The sequence below is a fragment of the Cupressus sempervirens genome, chromosome 11 (assembly GCF_028749045.1).
Source record: "Cupressus sempervirens isolate cs-2001-9-10 chromosome 11, ASM2874904v1, whole genome shotgun sequence".
Classification (NCBI taxonomy): domain Eukaryota; kingdom Viridiplantae; phylum Streptophyta; class Pinopsida; order Cupressales; family Cupressaceae; genus Cupressus; species Cupressus sempervirens.
Window position 1 is genome coordinate 734401575 of NC_143128.1, and position 18132 is coordinate 734419706.

The 18132-nt window shown below is 31.8% G+C and overlaps 1 pseudogene; it reads right to left on the reverse strand.

Annotated features, from left to right (window-relative positions):
• The window catches only part of LOC149531723 (uncharacterized), a 28127-nt pseudogene extending 16017 nt beyond the window's left edge, over positions 1-12110 (reverse strand).
• Between the last annotated feature and the right edge of the window lie 6022 nt (positions 12111-18132).

Consider the following 18132-nt stretch of genomic DNA (forward strand, 5'->3'; position numbering starts at 1 on the left):
GAAATATGTTCATAATAAGCAAGCTGACAACTAGATAGTAAACTAGAAAGTTGGATTTGGAGAACTCAGTTTTGATTGTTCTTTTTAACCAAATAAGATCAATTTCAAATTTATAAATAACAATGAAGCACATAGAACAATAATCAGGGATTCCAAGAAAATGTCTATGTTATTTCTTTCCTTTAGAGTAGAAATTGAAATGTGATCTATGAAAGAAAGAAATCACCCAAGTAAGAAATGTGAGAGGTTCATTTTAATGAAAGGAAACCAAATGTTAATAGAGCTTTAAACAAAATACCTGATAATCCAAGCAATGCACTTAGTAGATTTTACCTTATTTTTATTTTTATTGAGCTTTTCATGCACAAACCACAAACTCTCCAACAAGCAAACAAGATATGCAATGTATATTCAACTTATGCAAACCCTAGGGTTAGATTTGAAAATAAATTGTTACGAGAAAAAATAACCAGAAAATAATCCAAATGACAACTCATATCATGCATTGAACTATGTGAAAAATAAATGCAAGCTAATCATTACATGCCCATTTTTTTATTTTATTTTTTTAACCTAGTCAACAAGATTGGACCTATATGACATGAATTCAAATCCAAAAACCTAAATGAAGAAAAGAGGCCCATATTAAAAAATAGAGAGATTTACAAAAATGTTAGAATTTTATAAAAATATTTTCATTTGTGCCCTAGGGACCCATTTTGTCAAAATAGACCATTTTTTGTATATTGAGTGTTTGAGCCCTCATATGATCTCTAAACTCAAAACACAAAGAAAGAAACCCTATTTATAATTTAGATAGCTTTTCAAAAATGTAGACTTTTTTGAATTTTTTTTGAATTTGTATCCAAAAAGAGTTTTCATGAAAAGTAAAGAAAAGATTATTAAAAATACAAATTACCTAATAAAACTCTAAAATTTTAACTAAAGCTTCTCTAATATGTTGCCAACCTACAAAAAAAAAAAATAGACCAAAACACCAAGTTGTTTGGGAGATATGATCAAATATTTATATAAGGTTTTCTTCTCCAAGAAAATTTGCACAAGGGGTTAGCTCCAAAAATATCCAAAACTGGCATGTAAAGGTGGGTTGCACCATTGTAGGTGCCAAAAATGTGTGTGAAAAATATGGACAAATAGCAAACACACTTCTATGAATCCTTACACTCAAAATCCTTCAAAATAACACCATGAAAAAGCAAGATCTCAAAAATTTACTCATAGCTTCCTATCATCAATGTACAAAGATCTTTAAAGGTTTGAAGTGGTGGCTCTCATATGAACATTGGTCTTGGTCTTCACAAGTACATCCAATGAATGAAAGATTCAAAATTATCATAAACATGCAAGATATCTCCAAGTCTCCAAGAAAGCTTCAAAAATGTCTATAATAACTATAGCATAAGAAATGCTTTGGTGAATTCCCTGGATGCTCCTGCGAATGTTGTGGCTATGGATTGTGTTCTTTCCACGTTGGTGGTTGAGGAGGATGCTTTGGTCTTTTCTGCAGCTTCAGATGAGCCTCCTAGGGAGTCTATTTCTCTCAGGGAGTTTGATGTGGCTTCTCTATCCCCTAGATTCCTTGGGTCTTTATCTTCTGAGGATTGGGTTATTAAGGTAGCGAAGTTTAAGGATGGTTGGATTGCAGTTAAAAGGAAGAAGAGTAAGTCTTCTGCTCCCCCTTTAGATATGATCCTTCAGTCATGTAAGGACAACTTCAAATCAAAAGGAAAATATTATGTTCCCTTATGCTGACTAGTTTTTTAGTGATGGTGAACTGGTCGAGTTTCTGGTTTGCTAGAAACTAGTTTGGGAGGTTTGGGAGGTTGCTTTGTTCCAGTCTGTTAACTTTCCAGAATCCAGTGTTCTTATGGTTGATTTTTCTAGTCACATTTGTTGGTCTCAGGTCCCTGTAAAACCTGGTTTAGCTATTTTTCTAGTTTCAAGTCCTCTTAAAACCTAGGTGTGCTTAATGGTTTATCTTTCTATTTGTTGTGAAGGGTTTCGGGACCCCTTCAAAACCTATTTTTACCTTAATCTAAAACTATAGCATAAGAAATCATCATGATCATAGAAAAAGAAATCATCCTATCAAAATAAAGAAGGAGGTCTCCTTTATATATCAATCCAAAGAGGCATTCCCAAATTAGAGAGAAAATGAAAATTAAATAAAAGGGTATAACCCACAGAATAGAATGTGTAATTAACATTTAATTAAGAGATGTGGAGTGTAACACTTCATAGAAATTATTGTTGGAAATAGAGATGGAGTAACTGAGAGGGGAGGGGTGAATCAGTTACCACAAAAATAAATCCACAGATCCTTAGATGTCTTAAAATATAGCTGTTGACAATCTCACAAATAAATCTGAAACTTGATAGATGTTCTGATAACTTATTTAGCATTTAAAGTGATAACATGCATGCATAAAGAAATAACATGAACACAAGAGACACCAAATTTAACGTGGAAACCCAATTTGGAAAAAACTACCAAGTAACTAGTTACCAATTTTCACTCTTCTGAAGTGAGCCCTGTTAGGAGCCAACCCTATTAAAGGTTACAAAACACACTGTTAGGTGTGACCCTGTTAGAGGATTTGATCACCTTGTTAGAAGTGGCCTTGTTAGAGGTCTTTAAAACAATTCAACTGAATTGTCACCTTGTTAGAGGATTTACAAAATGGCTATCAAACCAACTCTGTTAAGAGATTTTGAATCACTGTTACAATGATTAGAAAGCAACAATGAAGTGATCCGAAATATATGCAACTTATCTTTGTTGAATACAGATCTCTGTTTTGCTTCACTAGATCCTCACTGATCGAATGCAACTTTGCAGCTTCATAGGGATATCTAATCCTTCCTCAACATTCACTCATATATTTTCTTATTCATACATTCACACTTTTATGCATCCACACACTTCTTCTTTTTTTGAATTCAAAACTTGACCCTTTATATATACCTTACAGATTGTCAAGTCGGCTCAATCAACTGAAAAACATAAATCAGTTGGCTGCATAAAACAATTAAACTTAATTCTTTAGAACAATAAAATTCTTCACTGCCTGACCCAGCTTGGTGACCACTGCTCAGAATGGTTTCCCCAGTGTTAACCAAATGGAGCTTGGTAAACACTGCAAACCTTGCAACTTCCTTCGGAGACCGAGTTAACTCGGTAAATACTGACCTTCCTTTGTTTACCGAGTGAGCTCGGTAAAAGCTAATTTTTCTTCGCTTATTGAGTGAGCTCGGTAAAAGCTAATTTTCCTTTGCTTACCAAGAGAGCTCGGTAAAAGCTAACTTTACTTTGCTTACCGAGTGAGCTTAGTAAAAGCTAACTTCTCTTCGCTTACCGAGTGAGCTCGGTAAAAGCTAACTTATTGTGTAATGTTCAGGAATGCTCGGTAGTCACTATAAATTGCTTTGCTAACTATCTGAGCTCGGTAGACTCTATCTGATGGTTGATATGACATTTGTGTAGCATCAAAGACAATAGACAATTAAAAATTGTATCCAACAATTATACGATGAGGGGTGCTTTTATTTAATTTAAATGTAAAATAATTCCTTTTCTTATAAAATAAGGTGTGTGATAGTTATTTAATTATTTATTTTAAAATACTAATTTTGCACATAATATTAAGTGAGGAGGATTTTTATTTAATTAAAAGGGAGAAAATTCCTTTAAATAAAATAATACAAAAATCAAGATGATCAAACCATTTATTTAAGATAATTAAATAAATGAATTCTAATTTAATCAAGGAAACTAATGTAAAACAATAATGATTAATTAAATAATTCAAATAAATTGAATAATTCAAATAATTTAATTTGATCAAAGGAAATGATGATGCAAATATTGATTCAAGCTTGAGATAAATTATGAAACCAAGGCACGTAATCAAGTTGGCCATTTTTGTGTACTTACAACTACTACTTTGGCCAATGTGACTATAGTTGTCAAAGAGATAGAAAAATTAGTGTCTACTGAGTTATAAAAAGAGGAGAAAGCTCCTAAATCTATCAAAGACACTATAAGGGACACCACCAGTCCAGTTATTATGAAAATTATAGAACATCTACATATTGAAAAGATGGATTTGCAGCAACACATAGTTATGACTATAATAGAAACACCTAGAATTACTATTGATTACAATGCACAACTACAACAAAAAACACTTGTTATAGCTATCGAGGAATAGATTGTGTTGACTATTGAAGACAAAAGAGATGGAGAGAATGTTAAGGAAGATCATACCACAAAGGGTAATACTGATGAGATGAATGCTCAAGTAGATAATTCTACTACTAGTGAAATAAGACCACAAGTCTTAGGACCTCTTGTTGAGGGAACAAAGGAGATAATGTCACCAAGAGATGCAAGGACCAAGGCACATGGTCAAGACTAGAAGAAAGATGTGGTAGAGAAAGGATCGAGTGTGAATGTTTCATCACACTCTTTATAGTTAGCATTGTCGAGTAGTAGCACCCAAGAGTCCAAGAAGAAGAAGAAGTTGAAGAAGGCTAGATCACCTAGAAGCTAGTAACACTTGATGAAGTTATAGTGATCCCAAAGTATGCCACTGATAACTTAACTTATGAGAAAATGGAAATTTTGCAAGACCTATTAGCTAGGAAGATCAGGCAAGAAGAATTGAGAAGGGAGCATAAGCAGAAATAGGTACTACAAGAGATTAAAGATATCTTTGTTGATTCTTATGATATCAAAGATGTTGATGAAAAAACCCCAATAATGGCCCAATTAGTTCATATTATAGAAAAGGTGAATAATGATGACATTGAGGCTAATGATAAGCTCATGCAATGGTTTGAGAAGGAAGTTTTGGAGAAAGTGTCAATTGAATTGCCATAAGGAAAGTTGAACTTTCTAATCTTGTAAATTATTTAGAGGGAGTTATAATGAATATCAAAACTTTGTATAAAACATTATGTGATGTACCAAGATTCACTTAGGATATTTAGGATCAAATTCAGAAGTTGCAATAGATTTGAAATCAATAGGACATTCTTTGAACATGGATGCAAGTTCAAGTTCTATTCATTACAATATATTGTTATTTTCCCAAGGAAGATTGGATGAATTGCAAGCTACAAATGACAAGATGCAAGCAAAAATTATTCCATTAAGTCAATGTTGATACCTCACTTAGAGGTTATGCAGAGAGAGTTGTCATTAGCAAAGGAGATAGTTAAAAGAGATTCACATCTCTCTACTATTGATAGTTTGGTTGATCTAGCTTCTCAGTTAGAACCAAAATTCAATTTTTGGAATCCATCAGATCAAGTTGGGATAATGCATTGATGCTAATTATATAGATTCACAAAACCTTTTTGGACAAATATGGTTTGACCCCATCACCCCAACAGCCATGCATGACAAAAACAAGGGGGAAATACAAATACAAATGGATATGATCAAAGGTATGATTCTTGGAGAGAAATCTGGGAAATACAAATACAAATATGGATATGATCAAAGGAATGGTTCATGGAAAGAATTTTTTTTCATGTATACTCATTTTGAAGTCAGTGTATGTCAGAAGTGATGTATATATGTTGTACATATTGAAGTCTTTATGAAGACCAAGTCATAGGCAAAGAGGGAGTACTATTTTTAATTTTGGATGTAATGTTGGATCATGACAAAGTGGTTTTTCCACTAATGTCAAAGGGGGGTATTTTTGATCCCTAAGTCTTGTTGTCTATTAGTGTCAAACACTTAGTCATTCACATGAAAAAGTTGGTTGATCATCACTATGATTGAGCCATTCTACTAAGGTCGAGCTATGCATATAGTACTTGTTCATATTTCAATTGAACTCAAGGTATGTAATTATAATTGAGCAAGTCTATGGTCACTGAGTACTCCTATACATGTTGAGTTGATCAAAACACTATATAAGCCAATTTATCTAGAGTCAATTCATGCCAAGTCATAAAATTTGTGTCAAGCAAATAGAAGTCGAGGGACAACATCGATATTTTTTATGACTGAGTGTCAAAATGTTCATGTGTCAAGCAAGCCAATTTTGGTATATTTATTTGGAATGGCAAAAAATATTGAGGTAAATCATTGTAGAGTCATTTAAGGAGATAATTATGCATTTTTTAAAGATCATTAATCCCTATGCATAGTGATCAGCCAATCAAAAAAATGGAAAGTATAAGTAGAAAAAGTGAAGGATCTAGATCATTGATTTTGATCTAGAAACTTCTCCAAATTGGTTACAAAAGAAGGATCCAAACACTAATTTTATGTATGTGTGAGGGAGGCAAGGTTTGAAGGAGAATTGGACAAAGTGATTAAGCAGAGTAGTGAAGGGAAAAATATAGATATATCATATTAGAGATCATATCAGAGATTGGAAAGAGGAGATTTGTAATGAACATATTAAGCACAAATTGATGGATCATGTACTAATACATTCTAGAAAAGTGTTTTAGGATAAATCTCTTAGGAGAGTGGTCCTAACAAACCTTTGTAAATCTAATAACAGGGTGCTTGCTTAGTTGTAGATTTTAAATCCTTTTTTCAAGGTAGACTGAATAAGTTTTGTAAGCTCTTAACAAAGTAGACTCCTCACAAGGTAGATCATCAAAAGTGATCAAAATTTAGCCCTAATAGGTGAACTTTATTGCTATAGTAGTGAAGATTTGTGAGTGTCATCCCCACCCTAGCTTTGCCTTCACCTTGGAGGGTTTCTGTGTAACCAAATTTTTTGTGTTATGTGTTAATGATTTACTTTCATATTTCATTGATGTGATTAGTTGTTACATCTAATACATCATTGCAGTAAATATTTTTGTGATTTATGATATGGTTGAGATAAGTGTTTAAGGTGAAGTTATCATATTTATTCATTTCAAAGGCTAAATTTCTATAGATCTTGATTTACAAATGGATAACATATCCTCAAAGAGATATACACATGGAATTTTTTTTGAGGAAGTGCAGTTTTGACAGGCAGGGCCTCTACATGCACCACTACCCCTTACTCCAATCCCCCACCCTAGAATTTCTATATCTAACTTTCCCAATAGAATTCCAACAAAATATATCATGTAATGTGTCAATACACACAACATGAGTAACTCCCCTTTACAAGTCATTTTGTGTCTTCAAGCTATTTTTACATTTCCTATGTTAATAGACCAACCTTTCGTAGGTCATAACTTTCAAACTAGATGTCGAATGACAAATTGTTTGATGTTTTTGAAAGATCAAAAAGTGCTCTATTATCTTCTAACTCGCTACATTTGTTAACCACATTTGAGAATATTTTGGTGCCTCTAAAGCCTCCAAATTTATCTTTGTGGGATTCTTCTAGAAGTTTTTAAGAGAAAAAATATTAATATATTTAAAACGAGACATAATCTTGTAACAGAAATTACTAACACACTTATCTAACTGGATTGAATCTTTGAAGAAAGATAGGAAAAAATTATGCTCAAATAAAAATTTAGTAAAACTAACAATCCTATATAAATATAAGATTGAGATACACTTTCATAACAAAATTCCAATAGACCATTTAAAAGGTTAAATGCACATATTTAAATAATATAAACAAACAAGGGCTTTATGGAGCTCAAGTCCCTGCCTTATGCAAGGAAGAAGAACTAAGAAACATTAAAAGAGAGTATGAGAGTATGTATAATTTCAACTAAGTATGAATAGAAGGAACATTAACAAAAGTTAAAGTTAATTAAAACAAAAGTTTATAGTGATCATCTTCCTATTTTTTTTGTTTTTTCTTGCCTAAAGGCAATAAACTTTAAAAGACATTGATCTTAAAATCCTTTTCCTTAGAGCTCATTACTAGGAATCTAAAGATGAATATATTTTAATCTTTGACTACATGTTTTGAAGCCTTGCAAAATTCCTTCATGGCAATTCGCTCACTAAAAGTTCATTTTTATAAATATATTTGCTTGGAGACAATCATGTTCCCCCATCCCTATTATTTCCTATATGGGCTTGTGATTATGCTATTATTCCATATACTAAAAACATTAATGTCATAAGCAATCGGTCTAGCTGAAACCACATTGCTACAAGATTGAAAATCTGCATAAATTCACCAAGTTAAATAACATTGCACCTCAACACCATTGTAATTCACTTTTGACAAGCTTAAAAAAATCCTACAATTCAAGATTACACCATTATTAGGAAAATGTTAGTTATATGAAAGTCACATAATGGATTATTTGATTTTATTTGTAGGTTTCTATCAAGGAACATTCATTGGCAGTCGGCTATATTGAAAGGATTGGAAAATGTAGAAATAGAAAATAGAGTTATCTTGTGAAGCATAATCTTTGTAGCCAAATATGTATTTTGCATACTGATGTCAATATCATCTATATGCTTCTTGATTTAATTGCTAGAACCCTAAACTATGATGCCAAACTGTTGTCATAAGTCTAACATCTATGCCATTTCAAGGGAGACTTGAGCATGTGATCATTGATACTAACATGCACATGCATTGGCAAGTGTCAACATCATGTTTAAAGTGGGTCTTCTCACCTAGAATGTGATGTACCCCTTGATGCAAATGACTGACACTGTAATTACACACACCTGATTTAATGATGGTTATACTTTGTTACTTCACATTATTTTTAATTTTTTATCACCAAGCACACTGTATTTGTTCATAATGTCATCCCTATCTTATATAGGTTTAATATTTTTTTGGTTCAAGGAAGAAAGGAACTAACAAAGAGGGATATAATATAAGTGGTTGATAATTACTAACCTTATGCAAGGCCAAATTTGTATTTTTTTGTTGATTATTGCCAGACTAGTATATAGAATCCCAAAAGAGATGCACAAATTTAATGTTAGGAAAATTTGACTATCTATGGTTTTGTTTAACATTTTCAATCATATCATCAATGTCACTATTTTCAGTAATCAGGGTCATTAAGGCAGCCTTCAACTTCACATGAAATGTTTTCTTTACATTATACTCAACAAGAGTTCCAAGACCCTCCTTGTTGTTATAATGAATAATATGGATACAAACAATCAGCTTTGAAAAATACAAATGCTAAGTAATAACAATATTTTACAATGACAAATACTTTTCCACAGGAAGTGCTCTACAAATGCCTTAGTAGTACGCTTCTACATTGGAAAAATTTCTAGGAGATTATATTCCATCTTCTTTCTCTTTAGTAGTCCTATAAGATCATAAAGGTTCTTATCCACCAAGTAGTCCTTGAAAAAGTCCACAATGAATGAAAAGTTGAAAACACAATGCCTTTAGCCATTATATTTCAAGGAGAGGTTGAAAAATATTCTATGGTGGTAGTCCTGATATGTCCAGCAAGAGTGAATGTAGTGAAAATTGAAAGCTTCTTTCTTTCATTTTCTTTGAACAGTTTAAGTTGACTACAAGAACTTTCGCATAACATTTTCAAGATTCTTGATAAAAAAAGGATTCTTGTTAAGAAAAGTCCTCCTGCACAATATCTTCTATGTTTGAAGAATAGATGGAAAAATACTCTACCTTAAAAGGTTTAGAATTCAACATTACAAAGGTATGTCAAACATATTCTTCAAGCTTTATGGTATGAGGTTGTGTGTGACCTCCTATGAAGATCACCTGAAAAATATTCAGACGTGTGATAAAGGTTAGCAAAAACAATTAGAAAAGAAAACCTAAGGATGCATTATTATAGAAACCTCTAGTTATTTTTCCAAAAAAAAGGATTGTGGCAAATGCATGTTTGAAGCATATACCATTAAATATGGTTGTCTGCTAATTAAATTATTTATCAATATGATATATAATGCTTTTGTAGGAACTAATTATCAATAACTTATTTTCTGATAAATCCCAATTTATAAATTCTTTCCAATATTTACTACTAAATGTGTAAATCTTATGAATTTTGTAATTTAATTGAATGTCTAACAATCTAACAAAGGAAACAAGGTGACACACATAACTTTAGTAGATGCACATATAGTAAGTGTCCATAAAGAAGAAATAGTTTTTTAGTTTCTACATCAAAATAATAAAATGGACTACCATTCTAAAGAGAAGCTTATTCTACCATGCGGTATAGAGTGTTAATCCATGAAAAAGAAGTGATAATGGACTAAAAATAAAGACTTAAATTTCTATAGCTTTCAAATAATGCCAACACTCAAATTCCACCATAAATAGACCTCATAAAATAATCACCAAGAATAAAAAGGACGATAATGTGCACAATCCACTTTTCAAAGCATATATTGTCATCTTTTCCTTCCAAATAATAATAATAACTCGAGCAAAGTGACATATTAAGAAAAACAAACAAATCCAAACCTTTGAAAATGTGTCACCATATCTTGAGAAGTCAAGACCTACTGACTCAATGCTCTTGGCAATAAGTTTTTGAAAAATGAAAATGCCATTTAGGTCAAATCACAGTTTTTAATTTTAATTTTTCTTTGAAAATTACTAGAAATGTCAATTCTTTGTACCAAATAAGCTTCATAGATTTCACTAACCAATTACAATTTTTTGTGATTAGTTTTAGTCAACCATATATAATTTCTTCTAACACTGCATGTACCCTTACATACCAAGTCATCATTATGCTCATGGTAGATCTGTACCACTACATCTGCAAATGTTGTGGGTACAAAGGTGCTACAATATTTTTTTGCAGGTCTGAATCTGTGCACCACTAAAAAGGAGCCCAAAAAATTTCAAATTTAATTAAACTTTAAAGGATGACCAATGGGGAAATGGAAACTGGGTAAGTAGTCACTGATTACTCAATCTATTCAAGAAATCATGAGCTATATACCATTTACAAAATTATATATATACACAATAGCATGGGACCTAATGCACTTTTCATGAGTACAACATAATAACATAATTATAAATTAATCTAATTTAAAATGATATTGAAGTCAAAGATAACACTGCCATATGTAATCTTTTGTAAATAAAACATTCTACTAATTTAACTTCAATAAAAAAGAAACAAAACAAAAAAAATCTAAATGAATGACCAAAATACCATAATAACTCACCAATAGCAGTGATTATTATAATTCACTAGTTCACCTAAGTTAAAATTGAAATAACTTATATCACAAAGTCTCATGCAAACTAAACAAATTATTTAACATAGTCTAAAGTGAATATTCCTTGAAAGTAAGCAACTTTAATTGGTACTGTTTAATAAAAATGAACAAATCTTTGTAATACTAAGCTAAATCATAGATAAATTAATAAATATATTATTAAAATGGGTTAATACTTATCTATAAATCACAAAGAAATAGATGTCCACTAACAAAGATTGATAGTTAGAGGTTCAGTTACAGGTCCTTTTCATTGGCAAGAACCATAAACATTCATAAGAGAACATAATTCTGATTCAGAATCCCATGAAAATATAATATCCTAAGACTTTATTCTGTAGGCATTGGCTTTGAAGGATGTGCATTCTCTTATCTTAATATATATAAAAGCAACTACCCAACATCTACAATGCGAATTAGCAGTGGCCAAAATGGTTTGAATAATTTTTTTCTTAAAATATATGCAAGTTTCTAATATCACATAAGGAAAAATAAATCTATGAAGAAATTTCTTGTAAATTGATTAGCTGGAAGAAAAGATATTAATAACTGTTTAATAGCTAGGCCTAGGAAATAGTTTCTTGTTTAGGCATGAACTAAAAATACCTGCTTAATCAAAAATGCTTATTAAAATTTCTCTCATCTTAAAAAGAGGTTTGAAAACCGATTGGTTACTATAAATAGCTTACACTTGCAAAGAATGGTAGATCATTGATAGCTGGATGTGGTGATGTTCCCTTGGCTTGCACAATGCCATATAACTCCCTTCCTAGAGAGGTCCTTCTTAGTCGTGGTCTCAAAATATCCTCTAAGAATATTAAAAGGAAGACTATGCCAAAGATCGAGTTGGTGGAGATAGCATTGTCGTCTATGGATAGCCCTCAATGGGCATTAAATCAACAACAGATTTACCCGAGATAGGAAGATTCAATTTAATACAGCTACTCTTACAAGCCATTAATCTTTGGGAGCAATCATTCAAAGTGCCACTGAAGCTTCCTTCCCCAGATTTTGTCATAAATGAGTGTTCCCACCATAATTGTCATGCCAACACACAATTGTACTACTCTGTGGATAAAGGAAGTTTAAAGTGCTCGAATATAATTCAATGTTCATATTTGACTACTATGAATTTTTTTCTCAAGAATGAATACTTTACAAACTCAACGAAGCATAGTGTTTCTTGAGTGAATTACTCAATCAATAAATCTTAATGAAATAAAAATTTGATGAAAATTGTGTCCCAGAAAATAAATTTAAAATACAATTTTTTAAAAATTAGGTCCTTTGTAAAAGAGTTTCAAAACATAGTAAAGAAGAGAACATACCAATTAAAATTCAGTCACATAAAGCAATTGAACTGTGTCTTTGAAAAGTTAAAATCTATTATCAAATAAATTAAATAAACGTTAAATGCAAGCTTCCAAATAAATTTCAATTTTCATGCTTAGATAGATTCTTTGTTGATGTGAATGCATTTATTCAGTTAGTTTTCTTGAAATAGATTTCTCAACTCAGAAAAAAGAAACAAGATTGAATATCTGAAATAAGATTACTAATATCTTTTATAAATGGACACACTAAAATGCCAAAGCTTTTCATCAAATAAGAATAGCAGAATTAGAATTGAGGTACATTTATTACTAACCTTTACACACTTTAGTAGTGCAAGAATTACAATAATAGTAACACAAAATTACAGGCCTACATAAAGCTTACTGATATCTCCATAAATCTGCAACCCTAGTTGTACACAAGGTGATCAATGGGGATAGTTCTCATGAATAAAGCTCTTTCTTAGTGAGGAAAGGGTAAATGATTTTATAAAAGCTTGGCCTTTAGTCTTTGAAGTGGGGGCAATGGTGCATGTAGAAGCCACGTGGGAAGAGAATAGCCTAGGAAATCTACATGTGAAAAGAGTGTTTGGAACTTTGCTAAATAGCATATTGAATCCTGGGCAACAAACACGTAGACTACTACATTTCCAATGGTTGTATTTTTTCTTCAATTTTCTAATTAAATTTGAAAAAGACTACCGAGAAAAAAGTAAAGAGCCAATGAAAAAATAAAAATTCTTTGTAAAAAAATACTTTAATAAAAATATCGCTTAAGACTATAGATATAACAATGTTACACAATTTTTAAGAACAAACTAATACCGAAATTTCAAATGAAAGCTATAGCCTCTGCCTTAACGTGAGGGACTAACAACCCAAAAAGAAATTTACTATAACAATTAGTAGTTCTCTTCCTTTCCGTTTACTATACAAACCATAAAGTTCACAAAATTGAATGGAAGGTATCAACTCTTCGGTTGTGCCAAACAACAAGACTACAAAAATCTAACTTTATATCATGTCATTAGGTAGGTATGTTCACTATTAAATTCATAACGCCCTTTAAAAATGTTTGAAGCTTTGGCACTTTTTGGAAAGTTTATAGGTCCTCGTCATTTTCCCACACTCTTAATATGCTGAATGTGACCAAAGGAATTCTAATACTATCGAGTCTATTTCCACCTTAAAATATGTCATTTACTAAATGTTAATATGCAAAATACAACGTGCGTGTACGGACAAATCTTTTGGTCAAAAAGATGGAGGGGACAGAACGATGGTTAAAAAGGTCGTGCCTAAAAAGAACATGTTTTGTTACATAAAGTGATGTAAGGGGCCAAAGTGGTTGTGTGAAGTATTTTTCTTTTTAATGTCCATATTAAAAAAAAATCTTGTTTCTAATTTTTTAAAATTATTTATATATTTAATGGTTGTTTTATTTTGGGTAGTTTAGTAGTTAAATGTTTTTACTACATTTTGATATTAAATTATGACATGTCATCTATAAATATGTTGTAGAGAAATTATTAAAGGAATATCTAAACATATTTTTAATTGAAAAGTTTAGAGGAATATTAGATTAAATATTTTTGTTAAAAAGGTGATAGAAGAAGACAATTAGAAAGGGAAAACATTAAACTAACACTTAAAATATTGATGTAGGGGGACAAAATGAAGGTTAAGAAAGACATGATTAAACAAGTATTTTGTGAAAAAGCAATGATGTATGTAAGGGGAAAAACAAAGCTTAAAAAATAATAATCGTGGGGGGCAAATAAGAGTTAGGTGAAAGGAGATATCAAATTAAAGTTGGATGATATTATTTTAAGTTATCATATAATGTATTTCAAAGAAAGAGCCTTAGTTATTAGAGACTTTTAGGAAATAATTTAAGTTTATTGAATTTTATGTGCATATATATCAAGAACAAGAATACAATGGTATGTGTAGTCTCTCACATTACAAAATATTTTTGTCTCTTCTAAATATGTCAAGAATTTCAAAAATAAATGTACATAAAGCACCACCAAATCATATAGAATGTGTACATTTTCTCCCACTTGTATATCAAGTTCAATTATATCATTTATATGATATATCTATTCATACTCACCCATATCAAACCACTTGTCATTTATGTAAAAAGCTCAGGCAAAAAAAATTATGCATGCAAAAAACATATAGCCAAATGCACATGATTAAATAGCCCTTGGTCTACTGGTGAAGTTGAATGGCTCACAAAGAGCCCACCAGAGATCAAGTCTTGTTGAGTGCAAGATCCAAAGACATCATAAGGGATGAGGTCAGGATCGTGCCCTCGGCGAATTTGGCAGTGTGGATACTCCTTAGTCCTTGACTCTTAGTCAAAGAGGTTTCAAGCATACGTCGGCCTGTATCAGGTACCTAAAACTTGCTTGTGGATGACCTCCATATATATACATACATACATACATATGTATATGTATATATGTGTGTATAGGTATATGTATATATATATATGTATATGTATATATATATGTATATGTATATACATATATACATATATTTACATATATTTATATAAATATATATATATATATACGTATATATACATATATATATACATATATTTATATAAATATAGATGTATATACATGTACATGTACATGTACATGTAGATATACATATATATGTATATATATATATGTATGTATATATGTACATACATGTATATATATGTATGTACATACATATATATATGTATATGTATGTATATACATATATATACATGTATGTACATATATACATACATATATATATATATACATACATATATATATATATACATACATATACATACATATACATACATACATATATATATATATATATATATCATAGTTTCAAAAGTCACCTTGAAATCGTCAAAATCATCGATTTGGCGATAAGATTCATGACTCCCGATTTTTTGGGATCGAAAATCGCTGAAGGCGATTTTTTCTTGTGAATCGCCTCAATCGCCCAAATTGGCGATTCATGGAAAAAATCACCAGAATCGCCATTGGGTATCTCCAAATATCGGTCGCGCCAGCAAGCATAAAAAGTTGGATTTTAAAAAAAAAAACATGTTTTAGTGGCTTTCTAATTTGTCTTTCCTCTTTGTTATAACCCTAAAGAGCCTTCTATTTGCTTAACATGAGTAGAAGAGAGGAAGAGTGAGAGAGAAGAAGAGAAAAGAAAATCCATAGGTTTCCAACTGGCAAGAAGGAAGAGCACCAAAGAGATCAGAAGTCCATCTGGGGAGGCCATAAATTGCATTGGGAGCATTAAGGAGTCAATATCAACACTCCTCAACTCATTTGCAAGAGGTAAGTGCTGGTTTTTTTTTTTGCATGTTAGTGTATTATGCATTTTTTGTTAAAATTTTTTAGTGTTCATTTGCAAATCTTTAATGTTTTTTATTTCTATTAAATTGCAGACTAGGGTTTGTTGTTTTGTAGTTTTTGTTTATTAGTTGCAGACTTTGATATTTTACATGAATTTTTTTATTGCAGCAGCCCTTTGCTTTCATTTTCCAATTTCCACAATGGGTAAAAAAGATGAATGCTGGAAATATAATGAAGAGTTTCCCGGGAGAACCAAATATCAAACAAAATGTATATTTTGCAAAGAAAAAATAAATTTGGGAGGTATCTATAGATTGAAATACCACATTGCTGGCATACCTAGCCATGATGTCACAGTTTGCACTCATCAAACTGTTGAGGCAAAATGCACTTGTTTAGTGGCATTAGAAAAAATTGAACAAGACAAGTTGAATAGGAAAATGCAACTTGAAGGGTTAAAAGGTATTGGCTCCCGTGCTCCCACATCCGCAACCGCATCTACATCTGCATCTGCATTAGCTTTCGCATCCGTAGGTTGTGTTGGAGAGGGTTCTTCCAGGCCTCCTTTTCATCCTAGTGCTAGTGCTCATGCGAGTGTTAGTGCTAGTGGTAGTCGGTCTTATACTGAGACAGAGTCCAACACCAACCTATTGTGGCCTAGAGTATAGAAAAATAGAATGGATAGTTACTTTGTGCCCCGCACTACTCCTGGCTCCCAACCCACGCTTGAGGGCATGGGTTTGAACAAGGAGATTCATGATGCTACCAGAAAAGAGATTTGCAAATTCTGGTACTTTTGCAACATTCCATTTATTGCAGTTAGGTAATTGATTCTTTTTTCTTTATTATCTTTAAAGTTAAAGTTAAAAGTAAAAGTAAAACTTTAATTATATCTACTTTTTTTATGATTTGATTTTTTGACATCTAAATTTCTAATCAATATCATTATCTATTTGTGACAGGGCTCCTTATTGGTAGAACATGATAGATGTCGTTGCCATTTGTGGTCCAGGGTTTAAAGCCCCAACTGAGGCTGAGTTGAGTGGATACCTCTTGGATGAAATGGTTGAGGATATGAGGCATGAGCTTGAGGACAACCGAAAGGAGTGGATCGAAAAGGGTCGCATCATCATGACTAATGGTTGGACAGATAGGAGGGGAAGAACACTCCTCAATTTTCTTGTATCTTGTGGAGGTGATTGATCATTCTACTTTCCTACATACATAATTTTGAATCGTGATTGACTATTTCAAATTTTGATTTGTTGATTGCTAATAGTAATTATAATTTGTTGTTTTGTTACTTGTAGGATATACCATGTTCCTCAAATCTATTGATGCTTCTGCTCATGTAAAAAATGCCACATACTTATGTGAGGTTATTGAGGAAGTTATAGCAGAGGTGGGGGAACAACATGTGGTGCAAGTGGTGACAGATAATGCAACAAGTTATGTTGCTACAAGTAAACTTTAAACTTTTCAAGTTTTGAAAATAAATTTATTTGAATTTTGAACTTGTTCTAATTCTAACTTAGAATTTTTAATTTTCCTAAGTTCTAAAATGTTTGAAATTTGAATTTCTAATTAACTTAAAATTGTTGTAGGTAAACTTTTGATGGAGAGGAACCCCACCATATTTTGGTCTCATTGTGCGGCACACTACATTGACCTCATGTTGGAGGAAATTGGCAAACTTGAGTGGGTCAAGTCATGTGTGGAAAGGGCAAAAAACATATGCAAGTTTATTTATAATCATTCATTTGTCCTTAGCACAATGACGAAGTACACAAGAGAGAAAGAGTTAGCTCATCCAGGGATCACGAGGTTTGCCTCAAATTTCATCACCTTGCAGTCATTGTTGACATCAAGGGATTATTTGAGGAGCATGTTTGTTGGGCGGGAGTGGATTTCATCTTCCTATGCTACGACCACTGCAGGGATAGATGTGGTGGATTGCATATTTGATGATGATGGTTTTTGAAAACCTGCTAGAGAAAACCTTAAGGTAAATTTATTGCAATTTAACATTTAATATTTTACAGTTTACTATGCTAATTGTTTAATGATTTAGTTTTACCTTAAGTTATATTATTGAATTATTCTATATTTAAGTTTTGACTCAAATTTTTGTTTTACTTTATATGTAGGCCACTGAGCCCTTGTATCTCTCCTACGAACTGGTGATGGGGAGAATCCCTCTATGGGCTACATATATGAGGGCATGGATAGGGCCAAGGAGGCCATTAGAGGCCAGTATGCAAGAGTGCAGGAGAAGTAT